The sequence below is a fragment of the Hypanus sabinus genome, chromosome X2 (assembly GCF_030144855.1).
Source record: "Hypanus sabinus isolate sHypSab1 chromosome X2, sHypSab1.hap1, whole genome shotgun sequence".
NCBI lineage: Eukaryota > Metazoa > Chordata > Chondrichthyes > Myliobatiformes > Dasyatidae > Hypanus > Hypanus sabinus.
Window position 1 is genome coordinate 11,621,666 of NC_082739.1, and position 21,832 is coordinate 11,643,497.

Consider the following 21,832-nt stretch of genomic DNA (forward strand, 5'->3'; position numbering starts at 1 on the left):
GTGTGATGACAGCTCCTGAACAAATAGAGGGATGTATATGGTGCATAAAATGGTGGCACAGTGGTTAAATTACTGGCTCGTAATTCAGTCTTAAGTTCAAATCTCATCCTGGCAGCTAGGGAATTTTAAATCAGTTAATAATGTGGACAGAAAAAAATGTAAAAATGTCAACCCGCCCATCTGATTCAATAATATCCTTTAGGAGAGGAAATCTGTTGACTTACTAAATTTGACCCACGCATCACTTCATACCTACTTTGACTTACATGGCCACTGATGTCCGAAGGCAGTTCCTTGGCATGTTTGCCCTCTGGATTTGAGGGTTCTGAAGTGTGTGATGTGGGAACCACAAACCTTCCACAGATAAGTGTTGAGGGACTTGATTGATGGGCAGATGTGTAAGAAGATGTTCTCCCATCGTATACTTCTGATACACGGACTCAAGGTTCTCTGTACTACTCCAAATGCTGTCCATAGGGTCTGACTCTCAGGAGTCAGTGGGAATGTTGCATTTTTAAAAGAAGCTTTGAGTACATACTTGAAGCTTTCTTTCCATCTGCCTAGTGATCTTTTCTCAACACATGCATCAATTTGGAGCATCTGTTTCAAGAGCAATACCCACCAAATGCTGGAAGAACTCACCAAGCCAGGCAGCATCTATGGAGAGGAATAAACATTTCAGGCCAGGACCCTTCATTTGTTTGAAGTGTGGACTTGGCCTGCCAACAGAGCTCAGTGTACGTAGGGCCACAGTTCTGGGGTCCTTGGCCTGGCTTCCAGTGTATCTGGAGGATTTTCCAGTGCCTACCATGGATAGTCCAGGAATCAAAAACATAGAGAAGGGCAGGATTCACTACCACACATAGGCGTTTTGCCAGATTTAAGGGGCTGATCTTCAAACACCTATTTCCTCAATAAACCAAAGACTTCTTGATGCATTGTAAACAAGGGTAATTTTCATTAATGACTGTTTTTTCTGAGAGATAGGTCATAAGAATGAGAAGTGGTCCATATTTTTCAGGATCTCACTGTGAACCTTCTTCCCCTCCACCGTCAGATTTCTGAATTGTCCATGAATGCTACCTATTTATTTTGCTCTCTTTTTTGCACGATTCATTATATATATATATACACACATACATACACATTCTTTTAATAATTTATAGTAATCCTTACGTTTTGCACTGGACTGCTTGCCGCTGCAAAACAACACATTTTACAACATATATCAGTGATGATAAACTTGATTCTGATTCTCTGTTAAATCAGTCAATGTTTTGGAACAGAGCAGAGAAGGCAAAATAAAAAGGATGAGTGTATGGTGATGGTGCATCTCTTTCCACAAGATTGTGGGGAGGGGAACGGTGTGGAGACACTACTGACACTGCAGTAAAAGAAGGAAAGTCAGAAATAACTAGTGGAAACTAGAGGTACAAGAAATACTAAGGACTCAAGCTTTTTAAAAGTAGATAAATTGCCAGACCAAGATGAAATGTATCCCAGGCTGTTAAAGAAGCACAGAGTGATGGCTCACTCCATCATTTTCCAATCCTCTCTTTCTTGATGTTTAAGCGCTCCAAATCTAGGAGCATGTTGCTGATGATTAAAAATGGAGAAGGGAGGGTGAGCTCGCCATCCGGACATCAGTAGTGGGCAAATTACTGGGGAGGAGGTAGTGGGGATAAGCTCTCACTATCTATTAAATGCTCCCAATGTCATGCACCTCAAATAACCTGTGGTAGACAAGTCCTGCTCCTTCACATGAGATTTAGCTACTAAGCCTGGCGGAACTGTTTCTACTGACAGAAGGGGCAAAGGTGGGTTATGGCACCTTAAAACTTATCTAAGAGAAGAAAAACTCTCACCTCAAACCAGCGCTGCCTTGCAGCTATACCCACTCGTGGGGAAGGTCTTGGGAGTAAATGCCAAGGAAAATTCGGGAGCTGAGGTCCCTAAGGTAGTTCTATATTGTTTTCAACACTGACAGGCAACTCCTGCGACACCACTGGTGCCAAACCGTCTCGGTCTCTGGTATTCCTTTGGATTCATCAGTTGCGTGGCAAGGGGGAGTCTGCAGCGTGGGTAACAGCTTGTCCTCCATTTTGTACTGCCCTGGCTTGTATATCACATAGACATCTAGGGGGCATTATCCATAGTCAACCCCGACCAACGGAGAGCCTCATTAGGCAAGGCATAGAATAGAAAAGCCAGGGATGTCACACTAGAACCAATGAGGCCTCTGGCAAGGAAATTGTCTACAGTTCTGATAAATACCTGTACACTGATTGCACTGGAGAGAAGAAATTTATGAAAATGTCACCATGAACTGAGTTATTGTTATGAGGAAAGATTAGCTTTGGTGAATTATTTACCTTGGAGTAGAGGAGACTGAGGGACCATTTAATTGAAGTGTATAACATTATGAAGATATGTTTCCCTTGGGAGAGAGGGCACTAATTGAGAGACAGACTTATGGTAATTGGCAGAAAGATTATAACTGTGAGGAGAAACAAGTTATCACTTAAAGATGGACGTGGTTAAGGAAATTACTGCCTGAAAGCATAGTTGTGATAGGAAAGCCTCATTAAAACATAAAACATAGAACAGTACAGGCCCTTTGGCCCACAAATGCTGTGCCAACTCTTTAACCTACTGCAAGATCAATCTAAACCTTCCCTCCCACATAACCTTCCACTTTTCTTTCATCCATGTGGCCATATAAGAGCCTCTTAAATGTCTCTAGTGTATCTGTCTCTACCACTACCTCTGGCAGTGCGTTTCACGCAGCCATCACTCCCTGACATCCCCCTATACTTTCCTTCCAACACCTTAAATTTATGCCCCCTTGCATTAGCCATTTCCGCCCTGGGAAAAAGTCTCTGGCTGTCCTCTCTGTCTATGCCTCATCACGTACACCTCTATCAAGTCACCTCTCATCCAAGTTACGTTGATGTTACATTGTACAGTTTCTGACCAGTATGAACAAGGCAGATTGAATGGCATCTGGTCTGCTCCAACTCTCTACAAATCTTTGAATCCTTTGTGTCCCTGCTGTAGGCAGTTGATGCTGTGAGTGAGCAGACCCGAAATGTCAGCTAAAGATGAGACCAGCTATGCTCACAGTTCATCCTGTAGTTGGATAGGCAAAGGCGGTTGGTTAGTCAGCTTACTAATTAAACACAGGCCCATTAATGTTTCTATCTTAAAATTATGCATTCCTTCCTCATTTAGTATAATATATGGGTGATTATTAATTGTAAATCAGCTAGGCTTATCTAAAAAGTTGAGTTGGCTTGACGAGTGGAATTTCGCTCTAGTACCTGCTTAGGGCTGAGAGTTAATTAAACTGAGGCCCCGCATACCAAGGGAGAATGTGTAAAGATGCTGTGATGTTTAAGGCCAAGATTTCCATAATATATGTATACATGGGAACTTATAGTGGGGAAAAAGCTCACTCATCTCAGCCATATTTGATGCAACCACATAGGGACCCTATATCAATGCTGCCTGATGTCTGATTTACAGACGTTGCTTGACCTTCTGAGATCATCCCACTGCTTGTTTTTTGCTGAACTGGAGAGTAGCATTGCTCTGCATCTAAATCCAGGCTGCAACTGGTAGAGAAGTGTTTTATAAAACAGACGGAACTTTTCTTCCTCTTTTTGATATACGTACTTATTTTAATTTATAGTTTTTTATTATCGTGTATTGCAATGTACTGCTGCCACAAAACAACACATTTCACGACATATGCCAGTGATATTAAATCTAATTCTGATTTTACACTGCATTGAAGCCAGGCCGAATCTGCTGTGGGAATGTTTGATGGGAGAACATTAAGGCAAGTTTACTCTGCGTTATTTCAATTGTACATCAGTGCTCTAAGCTGAAACTAGCAGCCCTATGTGTATGCCATCTCCCGGCATTAGCCTCCATCAACGTGAAGCGTAAATGTCACTAAAAATCAAAAGATTCAATTATTAAATAAATCCCTGTAGGACAAATTAAAAAGGGATTAACTGACCCAGATTTATTGGGTTTAATCCTGATGATTTGTTATTTGATCCTACTCAGCAACTTTAAGCCGTACCGTTTTGTTCTGGTGAGGGAACATTAACATTATCAGCCTCTTGACTCACTGAAGTACGAGCAGGGTTTGGAGTGTGTATTGGTGTCTGGAATAGGAGGTCCATCTGCCCAACACCTAAACCATCACACTGGAGTCCTGCAAGGCTCTACTAACTCGAGCTGATCATCATAGAGTCTTCGACAGAGAACAGCATGGAAACAGGCTCGTTGACCCACCAAGTTCAGGCTGATCATCAACCTCCCATTTTACACTAGAGATTTAGAGTTTGCCAGCACAGAAAACAGGCACAATTTGTCTTCTTTTACACATTAGTTATTTGTCAGTCTTTGTCATTTATATTTTCTCATAAATCCCATTGTATTTCTTTATTTTCCTGTAAACACAGAAAATGAATCTCAGGGTAGGATATGGTGACATATATGTACTTTGACAATAAATATACTTTGAACTTTGAACTTGTCATGCTGATCAAGATGTCTACCAAAGCTAGTCCCAATGCCAATCTTTGGCCGGTATCCCTCTAAATCTTTCTTATCCAATGTACTTACCTGCATATCACTGGGCTCTGGGTGGATAACCCACGCAGTAAGAGGGAGAACATGGGAAGCTCCTCTGGACCGCACCTGAGGTCAGGATTGAACCTGGGACTCTGGTTCACTCGGTTTTCCGCAAATCTTTAGTCTTTCACTGAGATGTTGGTGTTTATTCAATAAGTAAATGAAGTAAGGATTTCCAAGCCTCTGGATTACTCACAGAATCCCCAAGAATGTAAAAGCTAATCTCTATATCCTTGATACAGTCAAAGCTCAGTCAAAAGGGAGAAAAAGCTCTGAATATTTTCTTCATTACTTCTACAGATACCTTAGTTATGATAAAATGGCAAAATTTGTTTCTAAAAAAAGTGAGTCTTACTCTCCTTCTGTACTTACTGCCTGTTACGGCACTGGCATTTAGGGCAGCAGTGAAGGTCCTCCACCTCTGACAGTGTTCAGGGCTTCCTTCATCGTGTCAGTAGCTTCCTCTCAGTTTTCACTACTGTCAGTCCTGCAAGTCCCAGGTGGAGACTCAGGAATAGCGTCACCTACAGGGTGTAGAGGGGTTCTTCATCGCTGTTTCCGTAACTACTTTGTTTTACCAGTCAGGGTTGTTAGCCCTGAGCTGAACCCCTGAATCTGGAGGACTGATGGACCAGATGGCCTCTACCCTTTGACCTGTTTGGCATGGGTGACCCTAACAAGAGCTAAAGCACAAGGCCCTGACTCTAGCCAGCATGGTCCCCCTGGTCATTGAGGTACATAAGCTTCCAAACCATACAAGAAGGTTTTGGCCCTCTTCGAGGTTCTGTACTTGTATTGAGCTTTTTATATTTCACAATCTCAGACTGTCCAACATGTTTTATGGTCAACAAAGTTCTTGAAAAGTCTAATCACTGTGTAATATAAAAAGAATCTACTTGCTTTGTAAATTGGCTGTGGGAAAACAGGGTCCTATTAGAGAGGACGTGATCTGTGCTACCAGTAACAAGTTTGTGGAACAGGGGGCAGCTGGAGACAGAGGAGCCATGTAATACTGTCTTCGCGAATACACCCAACTGGATTTGGAATCAGTGTGACGATTAAACACTGTCCATTAATCCAACTCCAACACCCAAATCCCTTGGAGAGTTTTATATTGAGAAAATCCAGCTTTACCAGTCTCATTCAGATTTTGTTTTTAATTTAGCACTAAGTTTGAAATACAAAGATTAGAGCAAATTCATTATGTTAATAGATCTCTGTGACCTCAATCCCCAAGTTTGCCGAGACACTCTTTGAGTGCTAAAGGATCTTCAAGTAACATAGTGATCAGACTTCTGGATGACATGAACTCACAAACTGCCATCTATCCTTTGTAAGAATCTACTTGTGGGGTGTTGAGATTGACAGGTTCCTGATTGGACATGGCATCAAAGGTTACGGGGAGAAGGCCGGGAACTGGGGTTGAGGAGGAGATAGGAAAAAACGATCCACATGGCAGAGCAGACTCGATGGGCCAGTTAAGATCAAAAAGCTGCAGAACCTGCAAAACTGAAGCAAAAGCAGAATCAACCATAAGAGATCGGACCAGACTCGGGCCATTCGGCCCATCAATTCTGCTCCTCTATTTGATCATGGCTGTTTTATTTCTCTTTCAAGCATATTCTGCTGGTAACCTTTGACCCCTTTGCTAATCAAGAACCTATCAACCTCCACTTTAAATATACCCAATGACTTGGCCATCATAGCCGTCTCTGGCAAAAATTTCCACGGATTCACCACGCTCTGGCTGAAGAAATTCCTCCTCATCTTTGTTCGAAAGTAACCTCCTTTTATTCTAAAGCTACGTACCTCTGGTCTTAGAATCTCCCACAGTAATATTAAACGAGACAGTCAATATCTGTGAAAAGAGAAACAGTTAATGATACAGCTTGAAAGCCCAAAGCAGAAACTGTTTTTGTTTCCACAGATGCTGCTTGACTGGTTGAATGTCGCATGCATCATTGGCTCCCATTTGAGATACTTAAAAGCAGTCATTTGATTTGATTATCAGGTTTATATGCTTGTGATGATGAATGGGTCTGGCTGCTGAAGTGCAAAGCTGCTTGTCCCTTTAAGAACAATAAACTTACTTGCTGCAAGCAGACCAATTCAAGGTCAGCTCGAGTTTAGAGTTGTACACGAGCAGATTAGCAGTTACTGTCCATACACAGCTCCCAGTCGGGAGAAAATCATGGTGAAATGATCAGCTATCTTTCCTGGTTCTTTAAAACAGCTGACAGTTTTCATTATATCAAAATAAATGTTATTCACAATTTTAAAAATACGTACAAGAATAAAACATGCAATACCTTTTAATTCTTGCATTCACAGTCAACACGTACTCCTGCAACACACACAAAATGCTGGAGGAACTCAGCAGGTCAGGCAGCATCTATGGAAATGAATAAACGGTCAACATCTTGGGCCGAGACCGTTCTTCAGGGCTGGAAAGGAAGGGGGGAGATTCCAGAATAAAAATGTAGGGGTGGGGGTGGGGAATGGAGACTAGCTGGAACCCAGGTGGATGGGAGAGGTAAAGGGCTGGAGAGGAAGGAATCTGATAGGAGAGGAGAGTGGACCATGGAAGAAAGGGAAGGAGGAGGGGACCCAGGGGGAAGTGATAGGCAGCCTGGAATGTGACAGTCAGTTGCCACTGGCTCAGAGAGCAGGGCTTGGAGGTGAGGAGAACCTCTGAATGTCAAAGCTCTCAGGATCAATGTGGTTATGCTTGTCACGTGATGCAGTAAATGGATGATTCCTGTTTTACGAGATGGAGTTATTCTGCCGTACAGTTTACAGAAGACTGATTGAACAGCTATTATTTATCAGTTCTCTTCATTTCCCCCTTACTGCTCTGGAAGATTCCCCGAGAGTATCTGTTGATCTGGTGCAGAAGCAGAGTTGCTTTCCAGCTTCCAGTCTCAATACATTTGATTTTACCTTTTTTAGTTTCGAGATACAGCATGGAATAGGCTATTCGGCTCAACAACACAGGACTATTTACAATGACCAATTAACCTACCGACAGGTACGTCTTTGGCGTGTGGGAGGAAACCCACACACTCGTGGGAAGATGTACGGTCTCCTTACAGACCACGTCAGAGTTGAACTCTGAACTCCGACACGCTGAGCTTTAATAACATCGCACTAACTGCTACGCTACTGTGGTTGCGCTTAAAATGCATCAGGATATCCCTTATCATTGTGATAATGTCTTAAACAAGGCCATGGCAATATTGTTGTATTATGAATGTACAACAGGCCCTTGGACTCAGAGCATTCAAACACACAAGTAACATTCACCACTGTGCCACCATTCACTGACAGGAACTGAAGATGAGCAGAAGAAATGAGTGCCCAACATTAATACACCACACTCACACAAAGCTCTATTCTGTAGGACTTAACAGGCTTAACAGAGCATTCAATCAGGACACAGAGCCAGATTAATGTATAATTATGGACTTTGAAAAGATGTTAAAAGGAGATTTTCTTTTATATTGAGGGCCATCATAAAGCAGAAGGGGAAGTATCATGAGCATTGCTTACTTACAATTTGCACAATTTGCTGCCAGCTGTAACTTCTCTGGTAGGGCTTTGCTTCTCATTCAGTAAGTTCAAGCACTGCTCCAGAGATTTCAGTGCACAATCATGATTGACGTTCCCAAGGTTGGGGGCAGGCTGCACTAATGTGGATCCCATCTTTCAGATGAGACGTGAAATCAATGCCTGGACTGCCTGTTAGGTGGACATGATGGATCCCACAGCTAATTTGAAGAAGAAGAGAGTTTCTCATAGTGTCCCGAGCAATAATTACACTTCACTGAACATTGCTGGTTCCTTGTTGTTATTGCTTCACTGTTAGTGAAATCTTGCTGTGCACCAGATGATGGACAGTTCCACAATGATTACGCTGCTGAAGTATATTGTTGGCTGCAAAACTTTAGAGGTATCCAAAGACTGCTAGGATCTCCTTATAAACACCACACATTCTCAGAGTTCAATCTCAATCTTGCAATCTTTACATGGGGAAGGAAAGAACAAGAGAACATTAGATCACAGGTACATTATATACACACACACACACACACACACACACACACACACACACACACACACACACACACACACACACACACACACACACACACACACACACACTCACACACACACACTCACACACACATATACACACACACATATATATACGTGTGTGTGTGTGTGTGTGTGTGTGTGTGGCTTATCTTAGTTGCCTGGTATCATTTAACACAAACTTTCAGAAAACACATGATAATGAGACTTGTGATTAAGGTGAAAGCTCTTGGAACCTGCAATGACCTCTTATGTCAGGTCTTTAAGTAGCTAAATAATTAAACAGAGGATGGTTAATGTAGGTGAAAGAACTAATGGTTTGTCAGAACTAATCTTACAGGAACTAATGCTTCACAGTTCACGTTAACTAATACCTTTTTGTTTTGATTACACTTCAGTGAAGCAGTTTGGGGCATTCTGGTGCAGGGAAAGAAATCTAAATTTTGACTTGACACACCAGTAACAAGGGAAACCAGAATCCTCCAAGGAAACAGGCATCATTTATCTAATGAACATTGCGTAATGAAGCAAAATTGGAACTTACTTTTAGTGAGAGTTCTGAAATATGGAAGGGAACTATATAGCTTTTTCCAACATATCTGCAGTCGGCAGTGGGAACCGTAACTATTCCTAATGGAATAAATACATTCACTGGCCACGTTATTGGGTACAGGAGATATGTTCGAGGTCTTCTGCTGCTGTAGGTGATCCACTTCAAGGTTCAATGTGTTGTACATTCAGAGATACTCTTCTGCACATCACTGTTGTAATATGTGATTATTTGAGGTATTCTTGTCAGCTTGAACCGATCTGGCCATTCTTCTCTGACCTCTCTCATTCACAAGGCATTTTGCTCACTGATTTTTTTTGTGCTTTTTCACACCACTCTCTGTAAATTCTAGAGACTGTTGTGTGTGAAAATCCCAGGAGATCAGCAGTTTCTGAGATACTCAAACCACCTCGTCTGGCACCAACTGTCAAAGTCACTTAGATCACATTTCTTCCCTATTCTGATGTTTGGTCTGAACAATAACTGAACCTCTTGACCATGTCTACATGCTTTTATGCATCGAGTTGCTGCCACAAGATTGGCTGACTAGATGTTTGCATAATTGAACAGGTGTACCTAATAAAGTGGCCATTGAGTGTAGTGGAAGCTGAGTAGTGTGCGTATCACTGTGTTCTCATTTGAGGGTATATAGTTTGAATCCCTTACAACAGCCCCATTGTATTGAATGAGCACCTCAGAATAGCGTAGCTATCTCACCAACACATAGACGGCTACAGACCAATTGATGAAAAATAATAGTACAATAAAAATCTTAGTACAAGGTCAGTAGGGATACAGTTGGCCAAAGGGCCCGTTTTTGAGCTGTATGATTCAATGAAAAATTACATTGGCCTTGGAAGGAAAATGCAGCCTCGTCAAAGTGATACACAGAGATTTAGTTCAAGTTCAAGCTTAATTATCATTCAACCATACATGAATACCCATGAATACAGCCAAATGAAACAGTGTTCTTCCGGGGCCAGGGTACATAACTTAGTATCACAGTCACACACAGCACAAGGCTCATAGAATGACAATAACAGTAGACATACAGTCACAAAAAAGAAATAATATAGTCCAAATCCCTGAGTCTCATGTCCTGTAGACTGATGACGCATGGGATATTGTACTGGAACTATGTTTCTGCAAGGACAGCACGCAGCAGTCTGATCGTCGTGCACCAGTGCAGCTGCAGGTGAACGCAATCCAATTTATCTTCCACAGAGTGAGCACTGGAGAGCAGCACCGACGGGAAGCCCCAACCCCCAACTACGCCACACCACCTCTGGTGTCTCCTTCCCCTAGGCAGATACAAGAGTAGATCCTGCAGCAGGAGGGCCTGATCCACACAACAACCAAGGCCCAGCAGCTTCCCCGCTGTCGGTCTTGCCAGTGAACCAGACTTGCAGTATTTTACATTACTTAGGATTTAGGATTACATCATTAATCTACATTATAATTTAATCCTATACAATGTCGACGATGATGACGACGTTCTATAGGATTAAATTATAATGAACACATACAGAAACTGGGGTTGCATTCCTTCGAATTTTAATGGAATTTTATTGAAGGGTTCAGATATTAAGTGGAATCGTTAGGGGAGACAGAACGAGAAACTATTTCTGCTGCTTGGGGAGTTAGACTACTCAGAAGAGAAGTCTGGAAGCATTTGAACAGGCAAATGATGGTAGGGATTTGGAACTCACATGTGGACATGTTAGATTAATTTTAAATCTGACATTAATGGATTTTTATTATCCAAAGGGTTATGAAGGGATGTAGGGAACAAGGTGATAATGCAATGAAAGGTCAGGGGTCAGCTAAAAGCTCAATTAATGGTAGAACAGGGACTTGCTGGGACTTGAAGACCAGAGTTATATGGAAAGAATAAATAGATTAGGACTTTATTCCTTGGGGCATAGGAGAATAAGGGGAGATTTGGTAGTTAGAAAATTATGAATGGTATAGATAGGGTAAATGCAAGCAGGCTTTTTCCCAATGAACTTGGGTGACATTAGAACTAAAGGTCATGGGTTAAGGGTGAAAGGTGAAAAGGTTTAAGGAGAACATGAGGAGGAACTACTTCACTCAGGTGGTGATGAGAGGGTAGAACAGCTGCCAGTTGAAGTGGTAGTTGTGGGTTCGATTTCAGCACTTAAGAGAAATTTGGTAGGTATGGGTCAATATGGAGGTTTGTGGCCTGGTACAGGTCAATAGGACTAGGCAGAATAATAGTTCAGTGCAGACTAGATGCACCAAAGGGCCTGATTCTGTACCATAGTGTTCTATGACTATGATTCTAACAGCCTATACTTTTATTGATATTCCCACGTTGGCATCTCTGCAAAAAGTGCTCAGAGTCTGTTATAAAGGGCAAGTCCTCCACCTACAGGAGGATAATTGGGGATCACTGGGGTCAATGAGGAATTGGCAACCTTCTCCCCCTGGACACCAGCTGCGATGCAGAGTTAGAGTTTGCAGATTTAATGACTGGATTTTAGCAACAACAAACTTCTGAAGTAGAGAGTTTGAAGATTAAATCTGCCCTTTTAATATCTGAAGGTCCACTGTCTCACGCAGAGCAGTGGGTTCACCAACACAATGAGCAATGAATTAATTAAATTAGAAAATAATTTGCAATGTTTTTTTTTAATTTTGGAGATAATGTGTGCCTTACCTCTACAGGGACCAAGGATGGAAATGAAACAATTTATCTGCAGTTTACAATTGAAACTGATTGCTCTTGTTCCAAGGCCATGTTAAATGATGACATGTTTTTTTGTTGAGCTAACACTGCTGTGTTAACATAGTATCAGTCAGAGTCTGGAAACCCAGATGGGAGAACCTATCAACAGCTGCTTAACTGTGTAGCCGACTCTCAGGAGTGCAAATCTTAATGCATTATCATTCCTTAATGTGCATAAGTATTTCAAGTACGGAATATCTTCACCCGAGGTTGCAGTTGCTTGGTTTAAATCATCTTTACCTTCTCTCCATTCTTGAAAATTATTCCATAATCACAGGACCATAAGGGATAGCAGCAGAATTAAGCCATTTGGCCCACTGAGTCTGTTCTGCCATTCCATCATGGCTAATTTATTATTTCTCTCAAACTCATTTCCCTGCCTTCTTTTTATAACCTTTGATACCCTGAGGAATCAAGAACCTATCAAACTCTGCTTTAAGAATACGCAATGACTTTTCCTCCACAGCCATCTGTGGCAATGAATTCCACAGATTCACCTCTCTTTGGCTAAATAAATTCCTCCTCATCTCTGTTCTAAAGGGATGTCCCTCTGTTCTGCGGCTGTGTCCTCTGCTCTTATACTCGCCCACAATAGGAAACATCCTCTCCATGTCCACTCTGTCTAAGCCTTTCAATATTTGATAGATTTCAATGAGATCCCCCCTCATTCTTCTAAACTCCCACTGGCTACGTTCACTATTTTGTCTAAATGGCACTTTTCCATGCCAATAGAAACATAGAAAAATTACAGCACAATACAGGCCCTTCAGCCCACAATGCTGTGCCAAACATGTCCTTAGAAATTACCTAGGGTTACCCATAGTCCTCTATTTTTCTAAGCTCCATTTTCCTGTCCAGGAGTCTCTTAAAAGACCCTATCGTATCCGCCTCCACCACCATCGCCGGCAGCCCATTCCACACACTCACCACTCTCTGCGTAAAAAAACTTACCCCTGACATCTCCTCTGTACCTACTCCCCAGCACCTTAAACCTGTGCCCTCTTGGGCTAGCCATTCCAGCCCTGGGAAAAAGCCTCTGACTATCCACATGATCAATGCCTCTCATCATCTTATATGCCTCTATCAGGTCACCTCTCATCCTCCGTCGCTTCAAGTCATCCTCCATCGCTCCAATGGCAATGTGTTGACCACCAAAAGAATGAGAGTCAAACTCAATCCAAGGGAGTCTGCATAAATTAACCAACAAGTCTGCAGTTCAGGAGCAGGGATCTTGCTCTGAGTATTGAACCTAAATTTAGAGAGGGTCCAGAGGAGGTTTATGAGAATGATCGCAGGAATGAAAAGGTTAACATGTGAGGAAGGCTGGATAGGCCTGGGCCTGTACTCACTAGAATTTAGAATAATGAGTGGGGAGATATCATTGAAACCTACCAAATATTGAATGGCCTAGATTGAGTGGACGTTGAAAAGCTGTTTCCAATAGTGGAAGGATCTAGGACCAGAGGGCACAGACTCAGGATAGAATGATGTTTCTTTAGAACAGAGATGAGGAGGAATTTATTTAGCCACACTGTGTGAATCTGTGGAATTCATTGCCACACATGGCTGTGAATGCCAAGTCATTGGGTATATTGAAAGCCGCGGTTAATACCTTCTTTATTAGTAAGAATGTCAAAGGTTATGAAGAGAAAGAAGGATAATAGGACTGAGAGTCTAAGTAAACCAGCCATGACCTGAATGGTGAAGCAGACTCGATGGGCCAAATGGCTTAACTCTGTTCCTATTTCTCATGGTCTTATAGTCAATTGTCACCCATAATGAAATCAATTATTTCAGGGGTTCCACAGACCTTTTGTTCTATGGTATTAGTCCATAGCATGAAAAAGGTTGGGAACCTCTGAATTAGCTGAATGCCAGTCATACAGATCTGCATCTGATTATGCCCATGTCAGCAAAAGTGGACTAAGAGTAAATTGCTTCCCAGAACTTGGTCCAAATTAGCCTTGTAGATTATTGGTCTTCAAATAAGCTTCCCTTCTGCATTAGGTTTGGAAAAAGTACCATGTCAGCAGCAGCAATCCACAAGTGTGACACCAAGATACTCAAATGTGCAGGAGAGGGGAAAAACTACAACTGCTGGAGGTATACCTGCCACAAAGGAAGATACACGTGTACGTTGTAGCCACATCATCGTGGTACAGGACATTGCCATGGAAATTCCTGGAGGCAATAACCAGTTCCCGCCACTTTCATCTTCCTTCACAACGGCTTACTTCTGCCCGAGGTTCAGGATGGAGTTGTTTGCTGTTGATCCCACAGCATTGAGCACCAGCCACAACTCATTTGATAAAGAAGCAGCCCATGCCAGCTGAACCTGGATAACATCCAGTCCTGGGTTGGCAAGTGTGTGTGACATTCGCATCACATAAGTACCAAGGAACGACCATCCTGAACTCCAATTAATTATCTGGCCTTCTCTCAACCCCAGCTGTCTCTCTCTGATGTTTTTTAAATGTCGACTAAAAATACAAGTACCCAGCAGCTGTTGCCTGGTTCTGTGATGGTGACAGCCTAAGACTGAGCAGATCTCTGATCCAAAGATATGGTGACAGTCAATAATTGAAAACTTCCTCAGTTTTTTAAAATTCCTTTTGGGAAAAGCAATGGCCTTCCTTCCCAAAACAGAGCCTTTTACAACCTCAGGATGTCCCAAGCTACTTGACTATGTAATCACCCTTAGAGGGAATTCAGTAATTTATATATAGAGAGCATAGAATGGTATGGCAAAGGAACAGGTATTTCGCCACACCGTGTTGTGTTGAACCAGCTAAGAAACAAATCAAAAACACCCAAACACTAATCCCTCCTCCCTACACCATGTCCGTATCCCTCCATCTCCCTCACATCCATGTGCCTATCCAAACACCTCTTAAACACCTCGAATGTATTTGCCTCTGACACCATTCCAGGCATCCATAACTCTGAGTGGAAAAACTTACCCCTCCCGTCCCCCTAGAACCTACCCCCTCTCACCCTCTCTGCATGCCCTCTGGTATTAGACATTTCAACCCTGGGAAAGAAATACTCCCTGTCCACTCTATCGACGCCTCTCATAATCCTGTAAACCTCCATCAGATCCCCCTCAGCCTCCGGCACTTCACGTAACAAAATCTCACTTGCCTCATTGGTATGAACACTCAACGGTCTTGTGGGATTTAATATTGGCCAGAATGTTTGTCTTCTTCAAAGTAGTCCTATGAAGCCTTTAGTAAAAATGTTGGAAATACACACCAGGTTGGGTAGTATCTGTGATCAGAGAAACAGAGTTAAGGGATAAAGCTGTTAACTTTCATCAGACCAGTGATTCTCTCCAGAGATGCTGACTGACCCTCTGAACACTTCCAGAAAATGCACTTTTCCTCCTTCTCAATTCCTATGAAATCTGCTCACCTATAGTCATATTATGTATGTACTGTAAGGCCCCTTGTTCCGAGTAATGCGTACAAACAGAAATAGGAATAATGTGTGTACTGAAAAAGTGCTTGAAATAATACAGGGCTCAGCTTTTAACAGAACATTAAGAAACATTGTGATTGATTTGCTGTTATAATGTGTTTAAGTAAAATGCTCAAGATTCATAAGGCACACAGCATTACTCGAGGATTTCAACAATGAGGTCCCATAGCATCATGATCTGTGTAATGCTCAGGTGCACACTTCCCAAGTGATTAACATCAGCTCCTACAGTAGGAGCTGTCAGATAATCCACATTCTGGTGCATCAACCAAGCAAGTTCCCAGTGCAGCTTGGGACAGCAGGGAGAAAGTCTTGGGATGCCTTGAGCATGCCGCTAACAACAAAGATACATCAGCTTGAGTCCAACATCCTTGCTGTTTTTGGAATAGGCTATGCATCACCAAACACTAGGGGAAAAAATGGTTTTATTGTGTATCGTAACACACTAGATCTATTAAAGTACTACATAGACCATAAAGTGCTCTGTTTTAAAAGATAAATTCATTGTGTACAGTAACATTATGTGTGTATATAAAGCAGTGTAGGTATGGTAACTACCTGGTGTTCAGTGAAACACATTATCGTAAAGCAGTAGTGTACAGGATGTGCAATAATACATTTAGTGTAATCTTTTTATTCATTCAGGGCATGTGGGCTTTGCAGCCTGAGCCAGCATTTAATTGTCCTTGAGGAGATGTTGGTGGGCCGCCATCTTGAAATGCTGCGGTCCTTGAGGTGTGGGTATACCCACAATGCTTTTAGGGATAGAGAAGGCCAGATTTTGACCCAGCGACAATGAAGGAGCGGCACTATATTTCCTGGCCAGAATGGTGTGAAGCTTGGAGGGGAAGTTCCAGGTGGCAGTGTTCCTGTGCTTTTGCTGCCTGTAGGGGCAAAACTGATCCAAAAATCAAAGCAAAACAATTGCCGCCAACCTGCGACCCCGCAGAGTTGTTATACTTGCATGACTCACCCACAGCTTCAATGTTTGCTCCAAAGAGTCAAATTCCCTACTCCGATCCTTTATTAGTAATTAGCAAACATACAATTAAGCATTATTGAGCGTTATCTCAGCAGTCAGCAAAGATATGACATCTGCAGTCCCAAGCTAGAAACTGCCACGAAATAAGCAAGAATACGTAATTTATCCCCTTCGCTTTTACCACACCCGCCACTGATGTGACTAGTTACCATACTAAACGCGCTACACAGAATGCACAGCTCCTGCACTGAGCTTGTCCCTCTGGCAGGTAGAAGCTGTGGGTTTGGTCTGTGCTGTCTCTGAAGTCTTGGAGAGCTGCAGCAGTGCGTCCTGTAGATGGTACAAGCTGTTCTCTGTGTGTCAGTCATGGAGTGAGTACATGCTGTGGATGGGCTGCCTATCAAGTGGCTTGCTATGTTCTGTATGCTGTTAAAGCTTCTTGAGTAGCGTTGAAGCTGTACTTATCCAGGTAACTGGAGAGTGTTTGATCACTCTTCTGGCTCTGTAGATGAGGGACAAGTGCTCAGGGATTATTGGGTGAGTTACTTGTTGCAGGATTCCCAGCTTCTGGGTTATTCTAATAAGCATATTGTATATATGCTATTCCAGTCCATTTTCTGGTCAATGGTAACCCCCAGAATGTTGATGGTGGGGAATTCAGTGATGGTAGTGCTATTGTACGAGAAGCACACAGTGCGCATTAACTGACTGCACATAGAAACACACTGTGTATGAACCTTGTGCAATAATACAAACACATGGATTAGAAACAAGATTAGGCCATTCAATATCTTGAGCTTTTCTCACCATTCAGCAAGATCATGGTTAACCTGCTGGCAGCATCAAATTCAATTCCCAAGTAACCTTTGTTATGAAGGAACTATCTCAGCCAAGGTTCTGCTTCCATTGTTCCTTAACCTGGATGAGGAAGTAGAAGGGTGGGTTAGTAAGTTTCCTGATGACACAGAAGTTGGGGGTGTTGTGGATAATCTGAAGGGTTGTCAGAGATTACCGCAGGATATCGATAGGATGTAGAGCTGGACTGAGAAGTGGCAAATGGAGTTCGACCCAGATAGTGGTTCATTTTGGTAGGTCAAATATGAAGACAGAATATAATATTAATGGTAAGACTCTTGGCAGTGTGGAGGTTCATGGGACACTCAAAGTGGCTGCACAGGTTGACAGTGTTGTTAAGAAGGCATATGGTGTGTTGACCATGGGATTGAGTTCAAGAGCCGTGAGGTAATGTTACAGCATTATAGGACCCTTATCAGACCCCACTTGGAGTACTGTGTTCAGTTACAGGAATGATGTGAATACTATAGTGAGAGTGCAGAGGATATTTACAAGGATGTTGCCTGGATTGGAGACCATACCTCATGAGAATAGGTTGAGTGAACTTGGCCTTTTCTCCTTGGAGCGACGGAGGATGAGAGGTGTATAAAACGATGAGAGGTATTGATCGTGTGGATAGCCAGAGGCTTTTCCCAGGTCTGAAATGGCTAGTACGAGGGGACATAGCTTTAAGGTGTTTGGAGGTAGGTACAAGGGGGATGTCAGAGTTTAAGTTTTTCATACAGAGAGTGATGGGTGTGTGGAATGCACTGCCAGTGACAGTGGTAGAGGCAGATACAATAGGGTCCTTTAAGAGACTCTTGGATAAGTACACTGAGCTTAGTAAAATAGAGGGCTATGCGCTAGGGAAATTCTAGGCAGCTTCTAGAGTAGCACAACATTGTGGGCTGAAGGGCCTATAATGTACTGCAGATTTTTTATGTTTCTATGGGTTCCAGTGACTCAAGACCTTCTGACCCTTTATAACCAGTGACTCTTACTTCCAGATTTTCCACATCCATCCCATCAAGACCCCTCAGCATTTTATATATTTCCATTACTCAATGGATGCAAACTTGGTCTATCAAACTTCTCAGAATCAGAATCAGATTTAACACCATTGATATGTGCCATGAACTTTGTTGTAATGTGGCAGCAGTACAATACTGTAATTTACAGTTTTAATTATTATGTGAGTATAAAATTATGTCAGTGAAGATTCTCAGTCATCCAGGTCATTGTATATCAAGCAGTAGTAAATCAAGGCAACTGGACTTGCTCTGTTGATTAAAAGATGTTTCACCACTCATCCGAGAGGTTTCTTCAGTTCTGATCCATGGTGGGTAGTTTTCCGGCTTATAAACTCTGAGTTGTTTAAAGCTATAGCAATCACATGAGGGTCATTAAGAGTTGTAGAGGTAATGAGAGGGTCATTATCTTTGCATGAATGGAGGTGTGAACTGGTGTGGAGATGCGGGGGTAGAGATGTTGGAAATACATTGTAAGTAGCTGATAGCTGGTGTTGTACCCCAATCCCCTCTTTTCAGAGATAGGTTTTCCAGTTTGACAAAGATGGCTTCTTTAACCCCTCTTTCACACCACCTGTCCTCCCTGTCCAAAATATGCACATTGTTATCAAAGGAGTGTCCCTTGTCCTTTAGGTGCAGATATACAGGAGAGGCTTGACCTGAGGTGTTAGCTGTTGGGCCATCCGTTTGTGAAGTGGTTGTTTTGTCTCGCTGATTTACATATCCGTGCAGTTCTCATTGCATTGGATAGTATATACAATATTGCTATGTTTGGTGTAGGATCCTTGGGGTGGACGAGTTTCTGTCTAAGTGTGGGTGTAGGTTTGAAAAACACAGGGACCCATCATAAGTTCTTCTTACATTAAGCCAAGGATTTGGACTTCAAGCCTTGGACTTTTATCCATGTTATTTAAATAAATTGTAAATGTTGGTGTCCAACACTGGTCCCTGTGGCACTCCATGCTTTACTTCTTGCTAACCAAGAAAAAAGATGTATTTATATCTACTCTCTGTTAATGCTTATTTATGCCTACTTCTTGTCAGCCACCCGGTATTTTAATACTAATGTAGTAGCTGCAACGTCATAAGCTTCAAACTTTCACACAAACTTTTGATGTACCACCTTATCAAATGCCTTTTGGAAATCTTACTTATAGTGCGTCCACTATTTCCATACATCTACAACATATGTTCTTTATTCAAAGGACGCCAACATATTGGTCAAACACTATGTCCTTATGCTGACTTTGCACATTTTTCTGTGCTCAGCTGCCATTTCTTTAATAATAATTTTGTTATTTTTCTCAGGACAGACCTCATGCTGTCTGACTTTAGTTTCCAGTTTTCTGACTCCCACCCTTTTTGAATAAGAAGAAACATTCTCTCTTTTCCAATTTAATTAAACCTTTCTGGAACCTGTGCACTCTGAAAAATTAAAAGCAATGCATGAACAAGATGCCTCTTTTAAGAGTGGAGGATGAAGGTGATCAGGACTTGGAGACTTGTCAACCCACAGCTTCAACAATTTGCTCAGCAGCCCAGCCGTGATTGTAGTTTTCCAAAGTTCCTCCTTTCCAACTCCTAATGTGTAGCTAATTCTGGGAAGTTATGTAACTCCTGCAGAGTGAAACCCAATTGCAAGGTAACTGTTTGGTCCATCTGTCATCTTGTTATTTTTCATTATTAATTACCTACTCAGTTTTCATATTCACTTTGCATCAGGTAAGGGTGGCAGCACCCTGTGCATACAGAGTGCTCCAGTGTATAATAATGTTCACTGGAACCTTGTGTGTACAGAAATATGCTGCATCTGAAGTTACATGCTGCCTGTGCAGTATTTGCACCACATGCAATAAAGCTGTTTGTAATATTAATGTTGAATCCCCAATTGCATGGGGTACATAGAATTGGTTCCTAAAGCCCGCTCTTGGCCTCTTCCTTTTATCTCTCTCGCTCCTCCTTTATAAATCAGCTCCTTTTCAGCGTCCTTCTTTCATTCAATTTTTTCTCTGATATCCACTTCTCACTTCTGACAAACAGTGCAGTGGTTCAGCAGGTGACTTCTGGGAGGGCGGGTTCCCTCCACATCCCTGATGTTAGACTGCGTCAGAAGGTGTTGCAAGTGTGGAACGAGCTGCCAACAGAAGTGGTAGATGTGGGTCCAGTTGTAACATTTTAAGAGAAGTTTGGCTTGGTACATGGATGAGAAGGCTATGGACCAGGTGCAAGTAGATGGGACTAGGCAGAAGACCAGGTCGGCACAGACTGGATGGCCTGAAGGGCTTGTTTCTATACTTTATGATTAACTGGCCACTGTAAATTGTTCTGATTGCAGGTGGCTAGTAAGAGAACCATGAGGAAATTGATGAACATACAGGAGAGAATTGGTCGCCAGGAAATAAGTGGGCAGATGGGATTGCTTTCAGAGCTTGCAAGGACCTGAAAGGACAAATGGCTTTATGTCTTAAGAAAAATATGAAATAATATGACATTAACAAAAATATTTTGCTGTAAATTAGGCTGTACAAGTTTAGCTCCCAAGCATAATAAGCTATGCATTTGAATAATGGTGACAGCAAACTCTATTGTAGTTCAAGGGGACTAATTTACTTCACTTGATTAAATGAAAATGGATGGACAATGGTTGTTATTTTGACATGGTACACAGTGTTCAGCTCACAGTCACAAACATCCTGTGTTCCATTACCAGCCCTATCAGACTTCAATCAGTATTTCTTGAATTGCAGCTGAGAGACAGGAACCAATTGCCTCCTCGAAAGTGCCCAGCTCACGTGTCCCCGAATAAAGAAATACTTTGAACAGAGAGAGAGAAAAACTGCAGTAGATTTCAGGGACAGACTAGGCAGAGGTGATGTGTAATTTACTTCCATCACTGAAGGGCTGGAGCCGTAAGTGGTGAGTGGGTAAAGAGCATTAGCGAGAATGGTGTAGGTGTTTCACACTTCTAATGACAACCAATAATGTGAAACTGAAGTGCCATCTTCACTGTCCTGATCTTCAGCTGCATCATAATCATCTGCAGGAGTTACCAGCACTTCGCAACTTCGTTACTACAGAATCATGGGGCTGTTTGTGTTGCAGCATACAAAGAGGCCCTTCAGCTCATCGTACCTGTCAGACTGTTATAACAATGATCTATTTTGTCCTATTTCCCAGCTCTTTCTCTGTCAACCTGCAATTTAATTTCTTTCGAGTGTTTACTACATCCCTTTTGAAAGTCACATTAGATCTGCTTCCACCTCCCTTTCAGGTGTTGAATGTTACACCTAAATGTGTCAAAAAGACACTTGGGCTCCTTTGTCAGTTGCCACAAGCTCGTGACTCCTTTTCCATCGATGGAAACCCTTTCTCTGTACTAACTTTATCCAACCTCTTCTATTAATTCTCTACTGTAAGAGTTGTAGATCTTTGGCATCTTGAACACAGAATCCACAGTCCCAGGGGACTGTGAA

At 42.2% G+C, this 21,832-nt stretch overlaps 1 protein-coding gene and 1 long non-coding RNA gene across 5 annotated transcripts in view; one reads left to right on the forward strand and one right to left on the reverse strand.

The window, feature by feature from the left end:
- nectin1b (nectin cell adhesion molecule 1b) overlaps positions 1–21,832 on the forward strand; it is a 780,494-nt gene that overhangs the window by 378,618 nt on the left and 380,044 nt on the right. The window lies entirely within an intron of this gene.
- LOC132385287 (uncharacterized) lies at positions 5,796–8,831 on the reverse strand. 3 transcript variants are annotated; one of them, XR_009509138.1, is made up of 3 exons: positions 8,201–8,831; positions 6,957–7,091; positions 5,796–6,156 (listed from the first exon to the last, which is right to left on the reverse strand). It is a non-coding gene; the product is annotated as an uncharacterized LOC132385287 (long non-coding RNA). The 3 variants fall into 3 exon arrangements; XR_009509139.1 differs by having other exon boundaries at positions 6,957–7,039; positions 8,201–8,830; XR_009509137.1 differs by lacking the exon at positions 8,201–8,831 and adding an exon at positions 7,670–7,745 and having other exon boundaries at positions 6,957–7,039.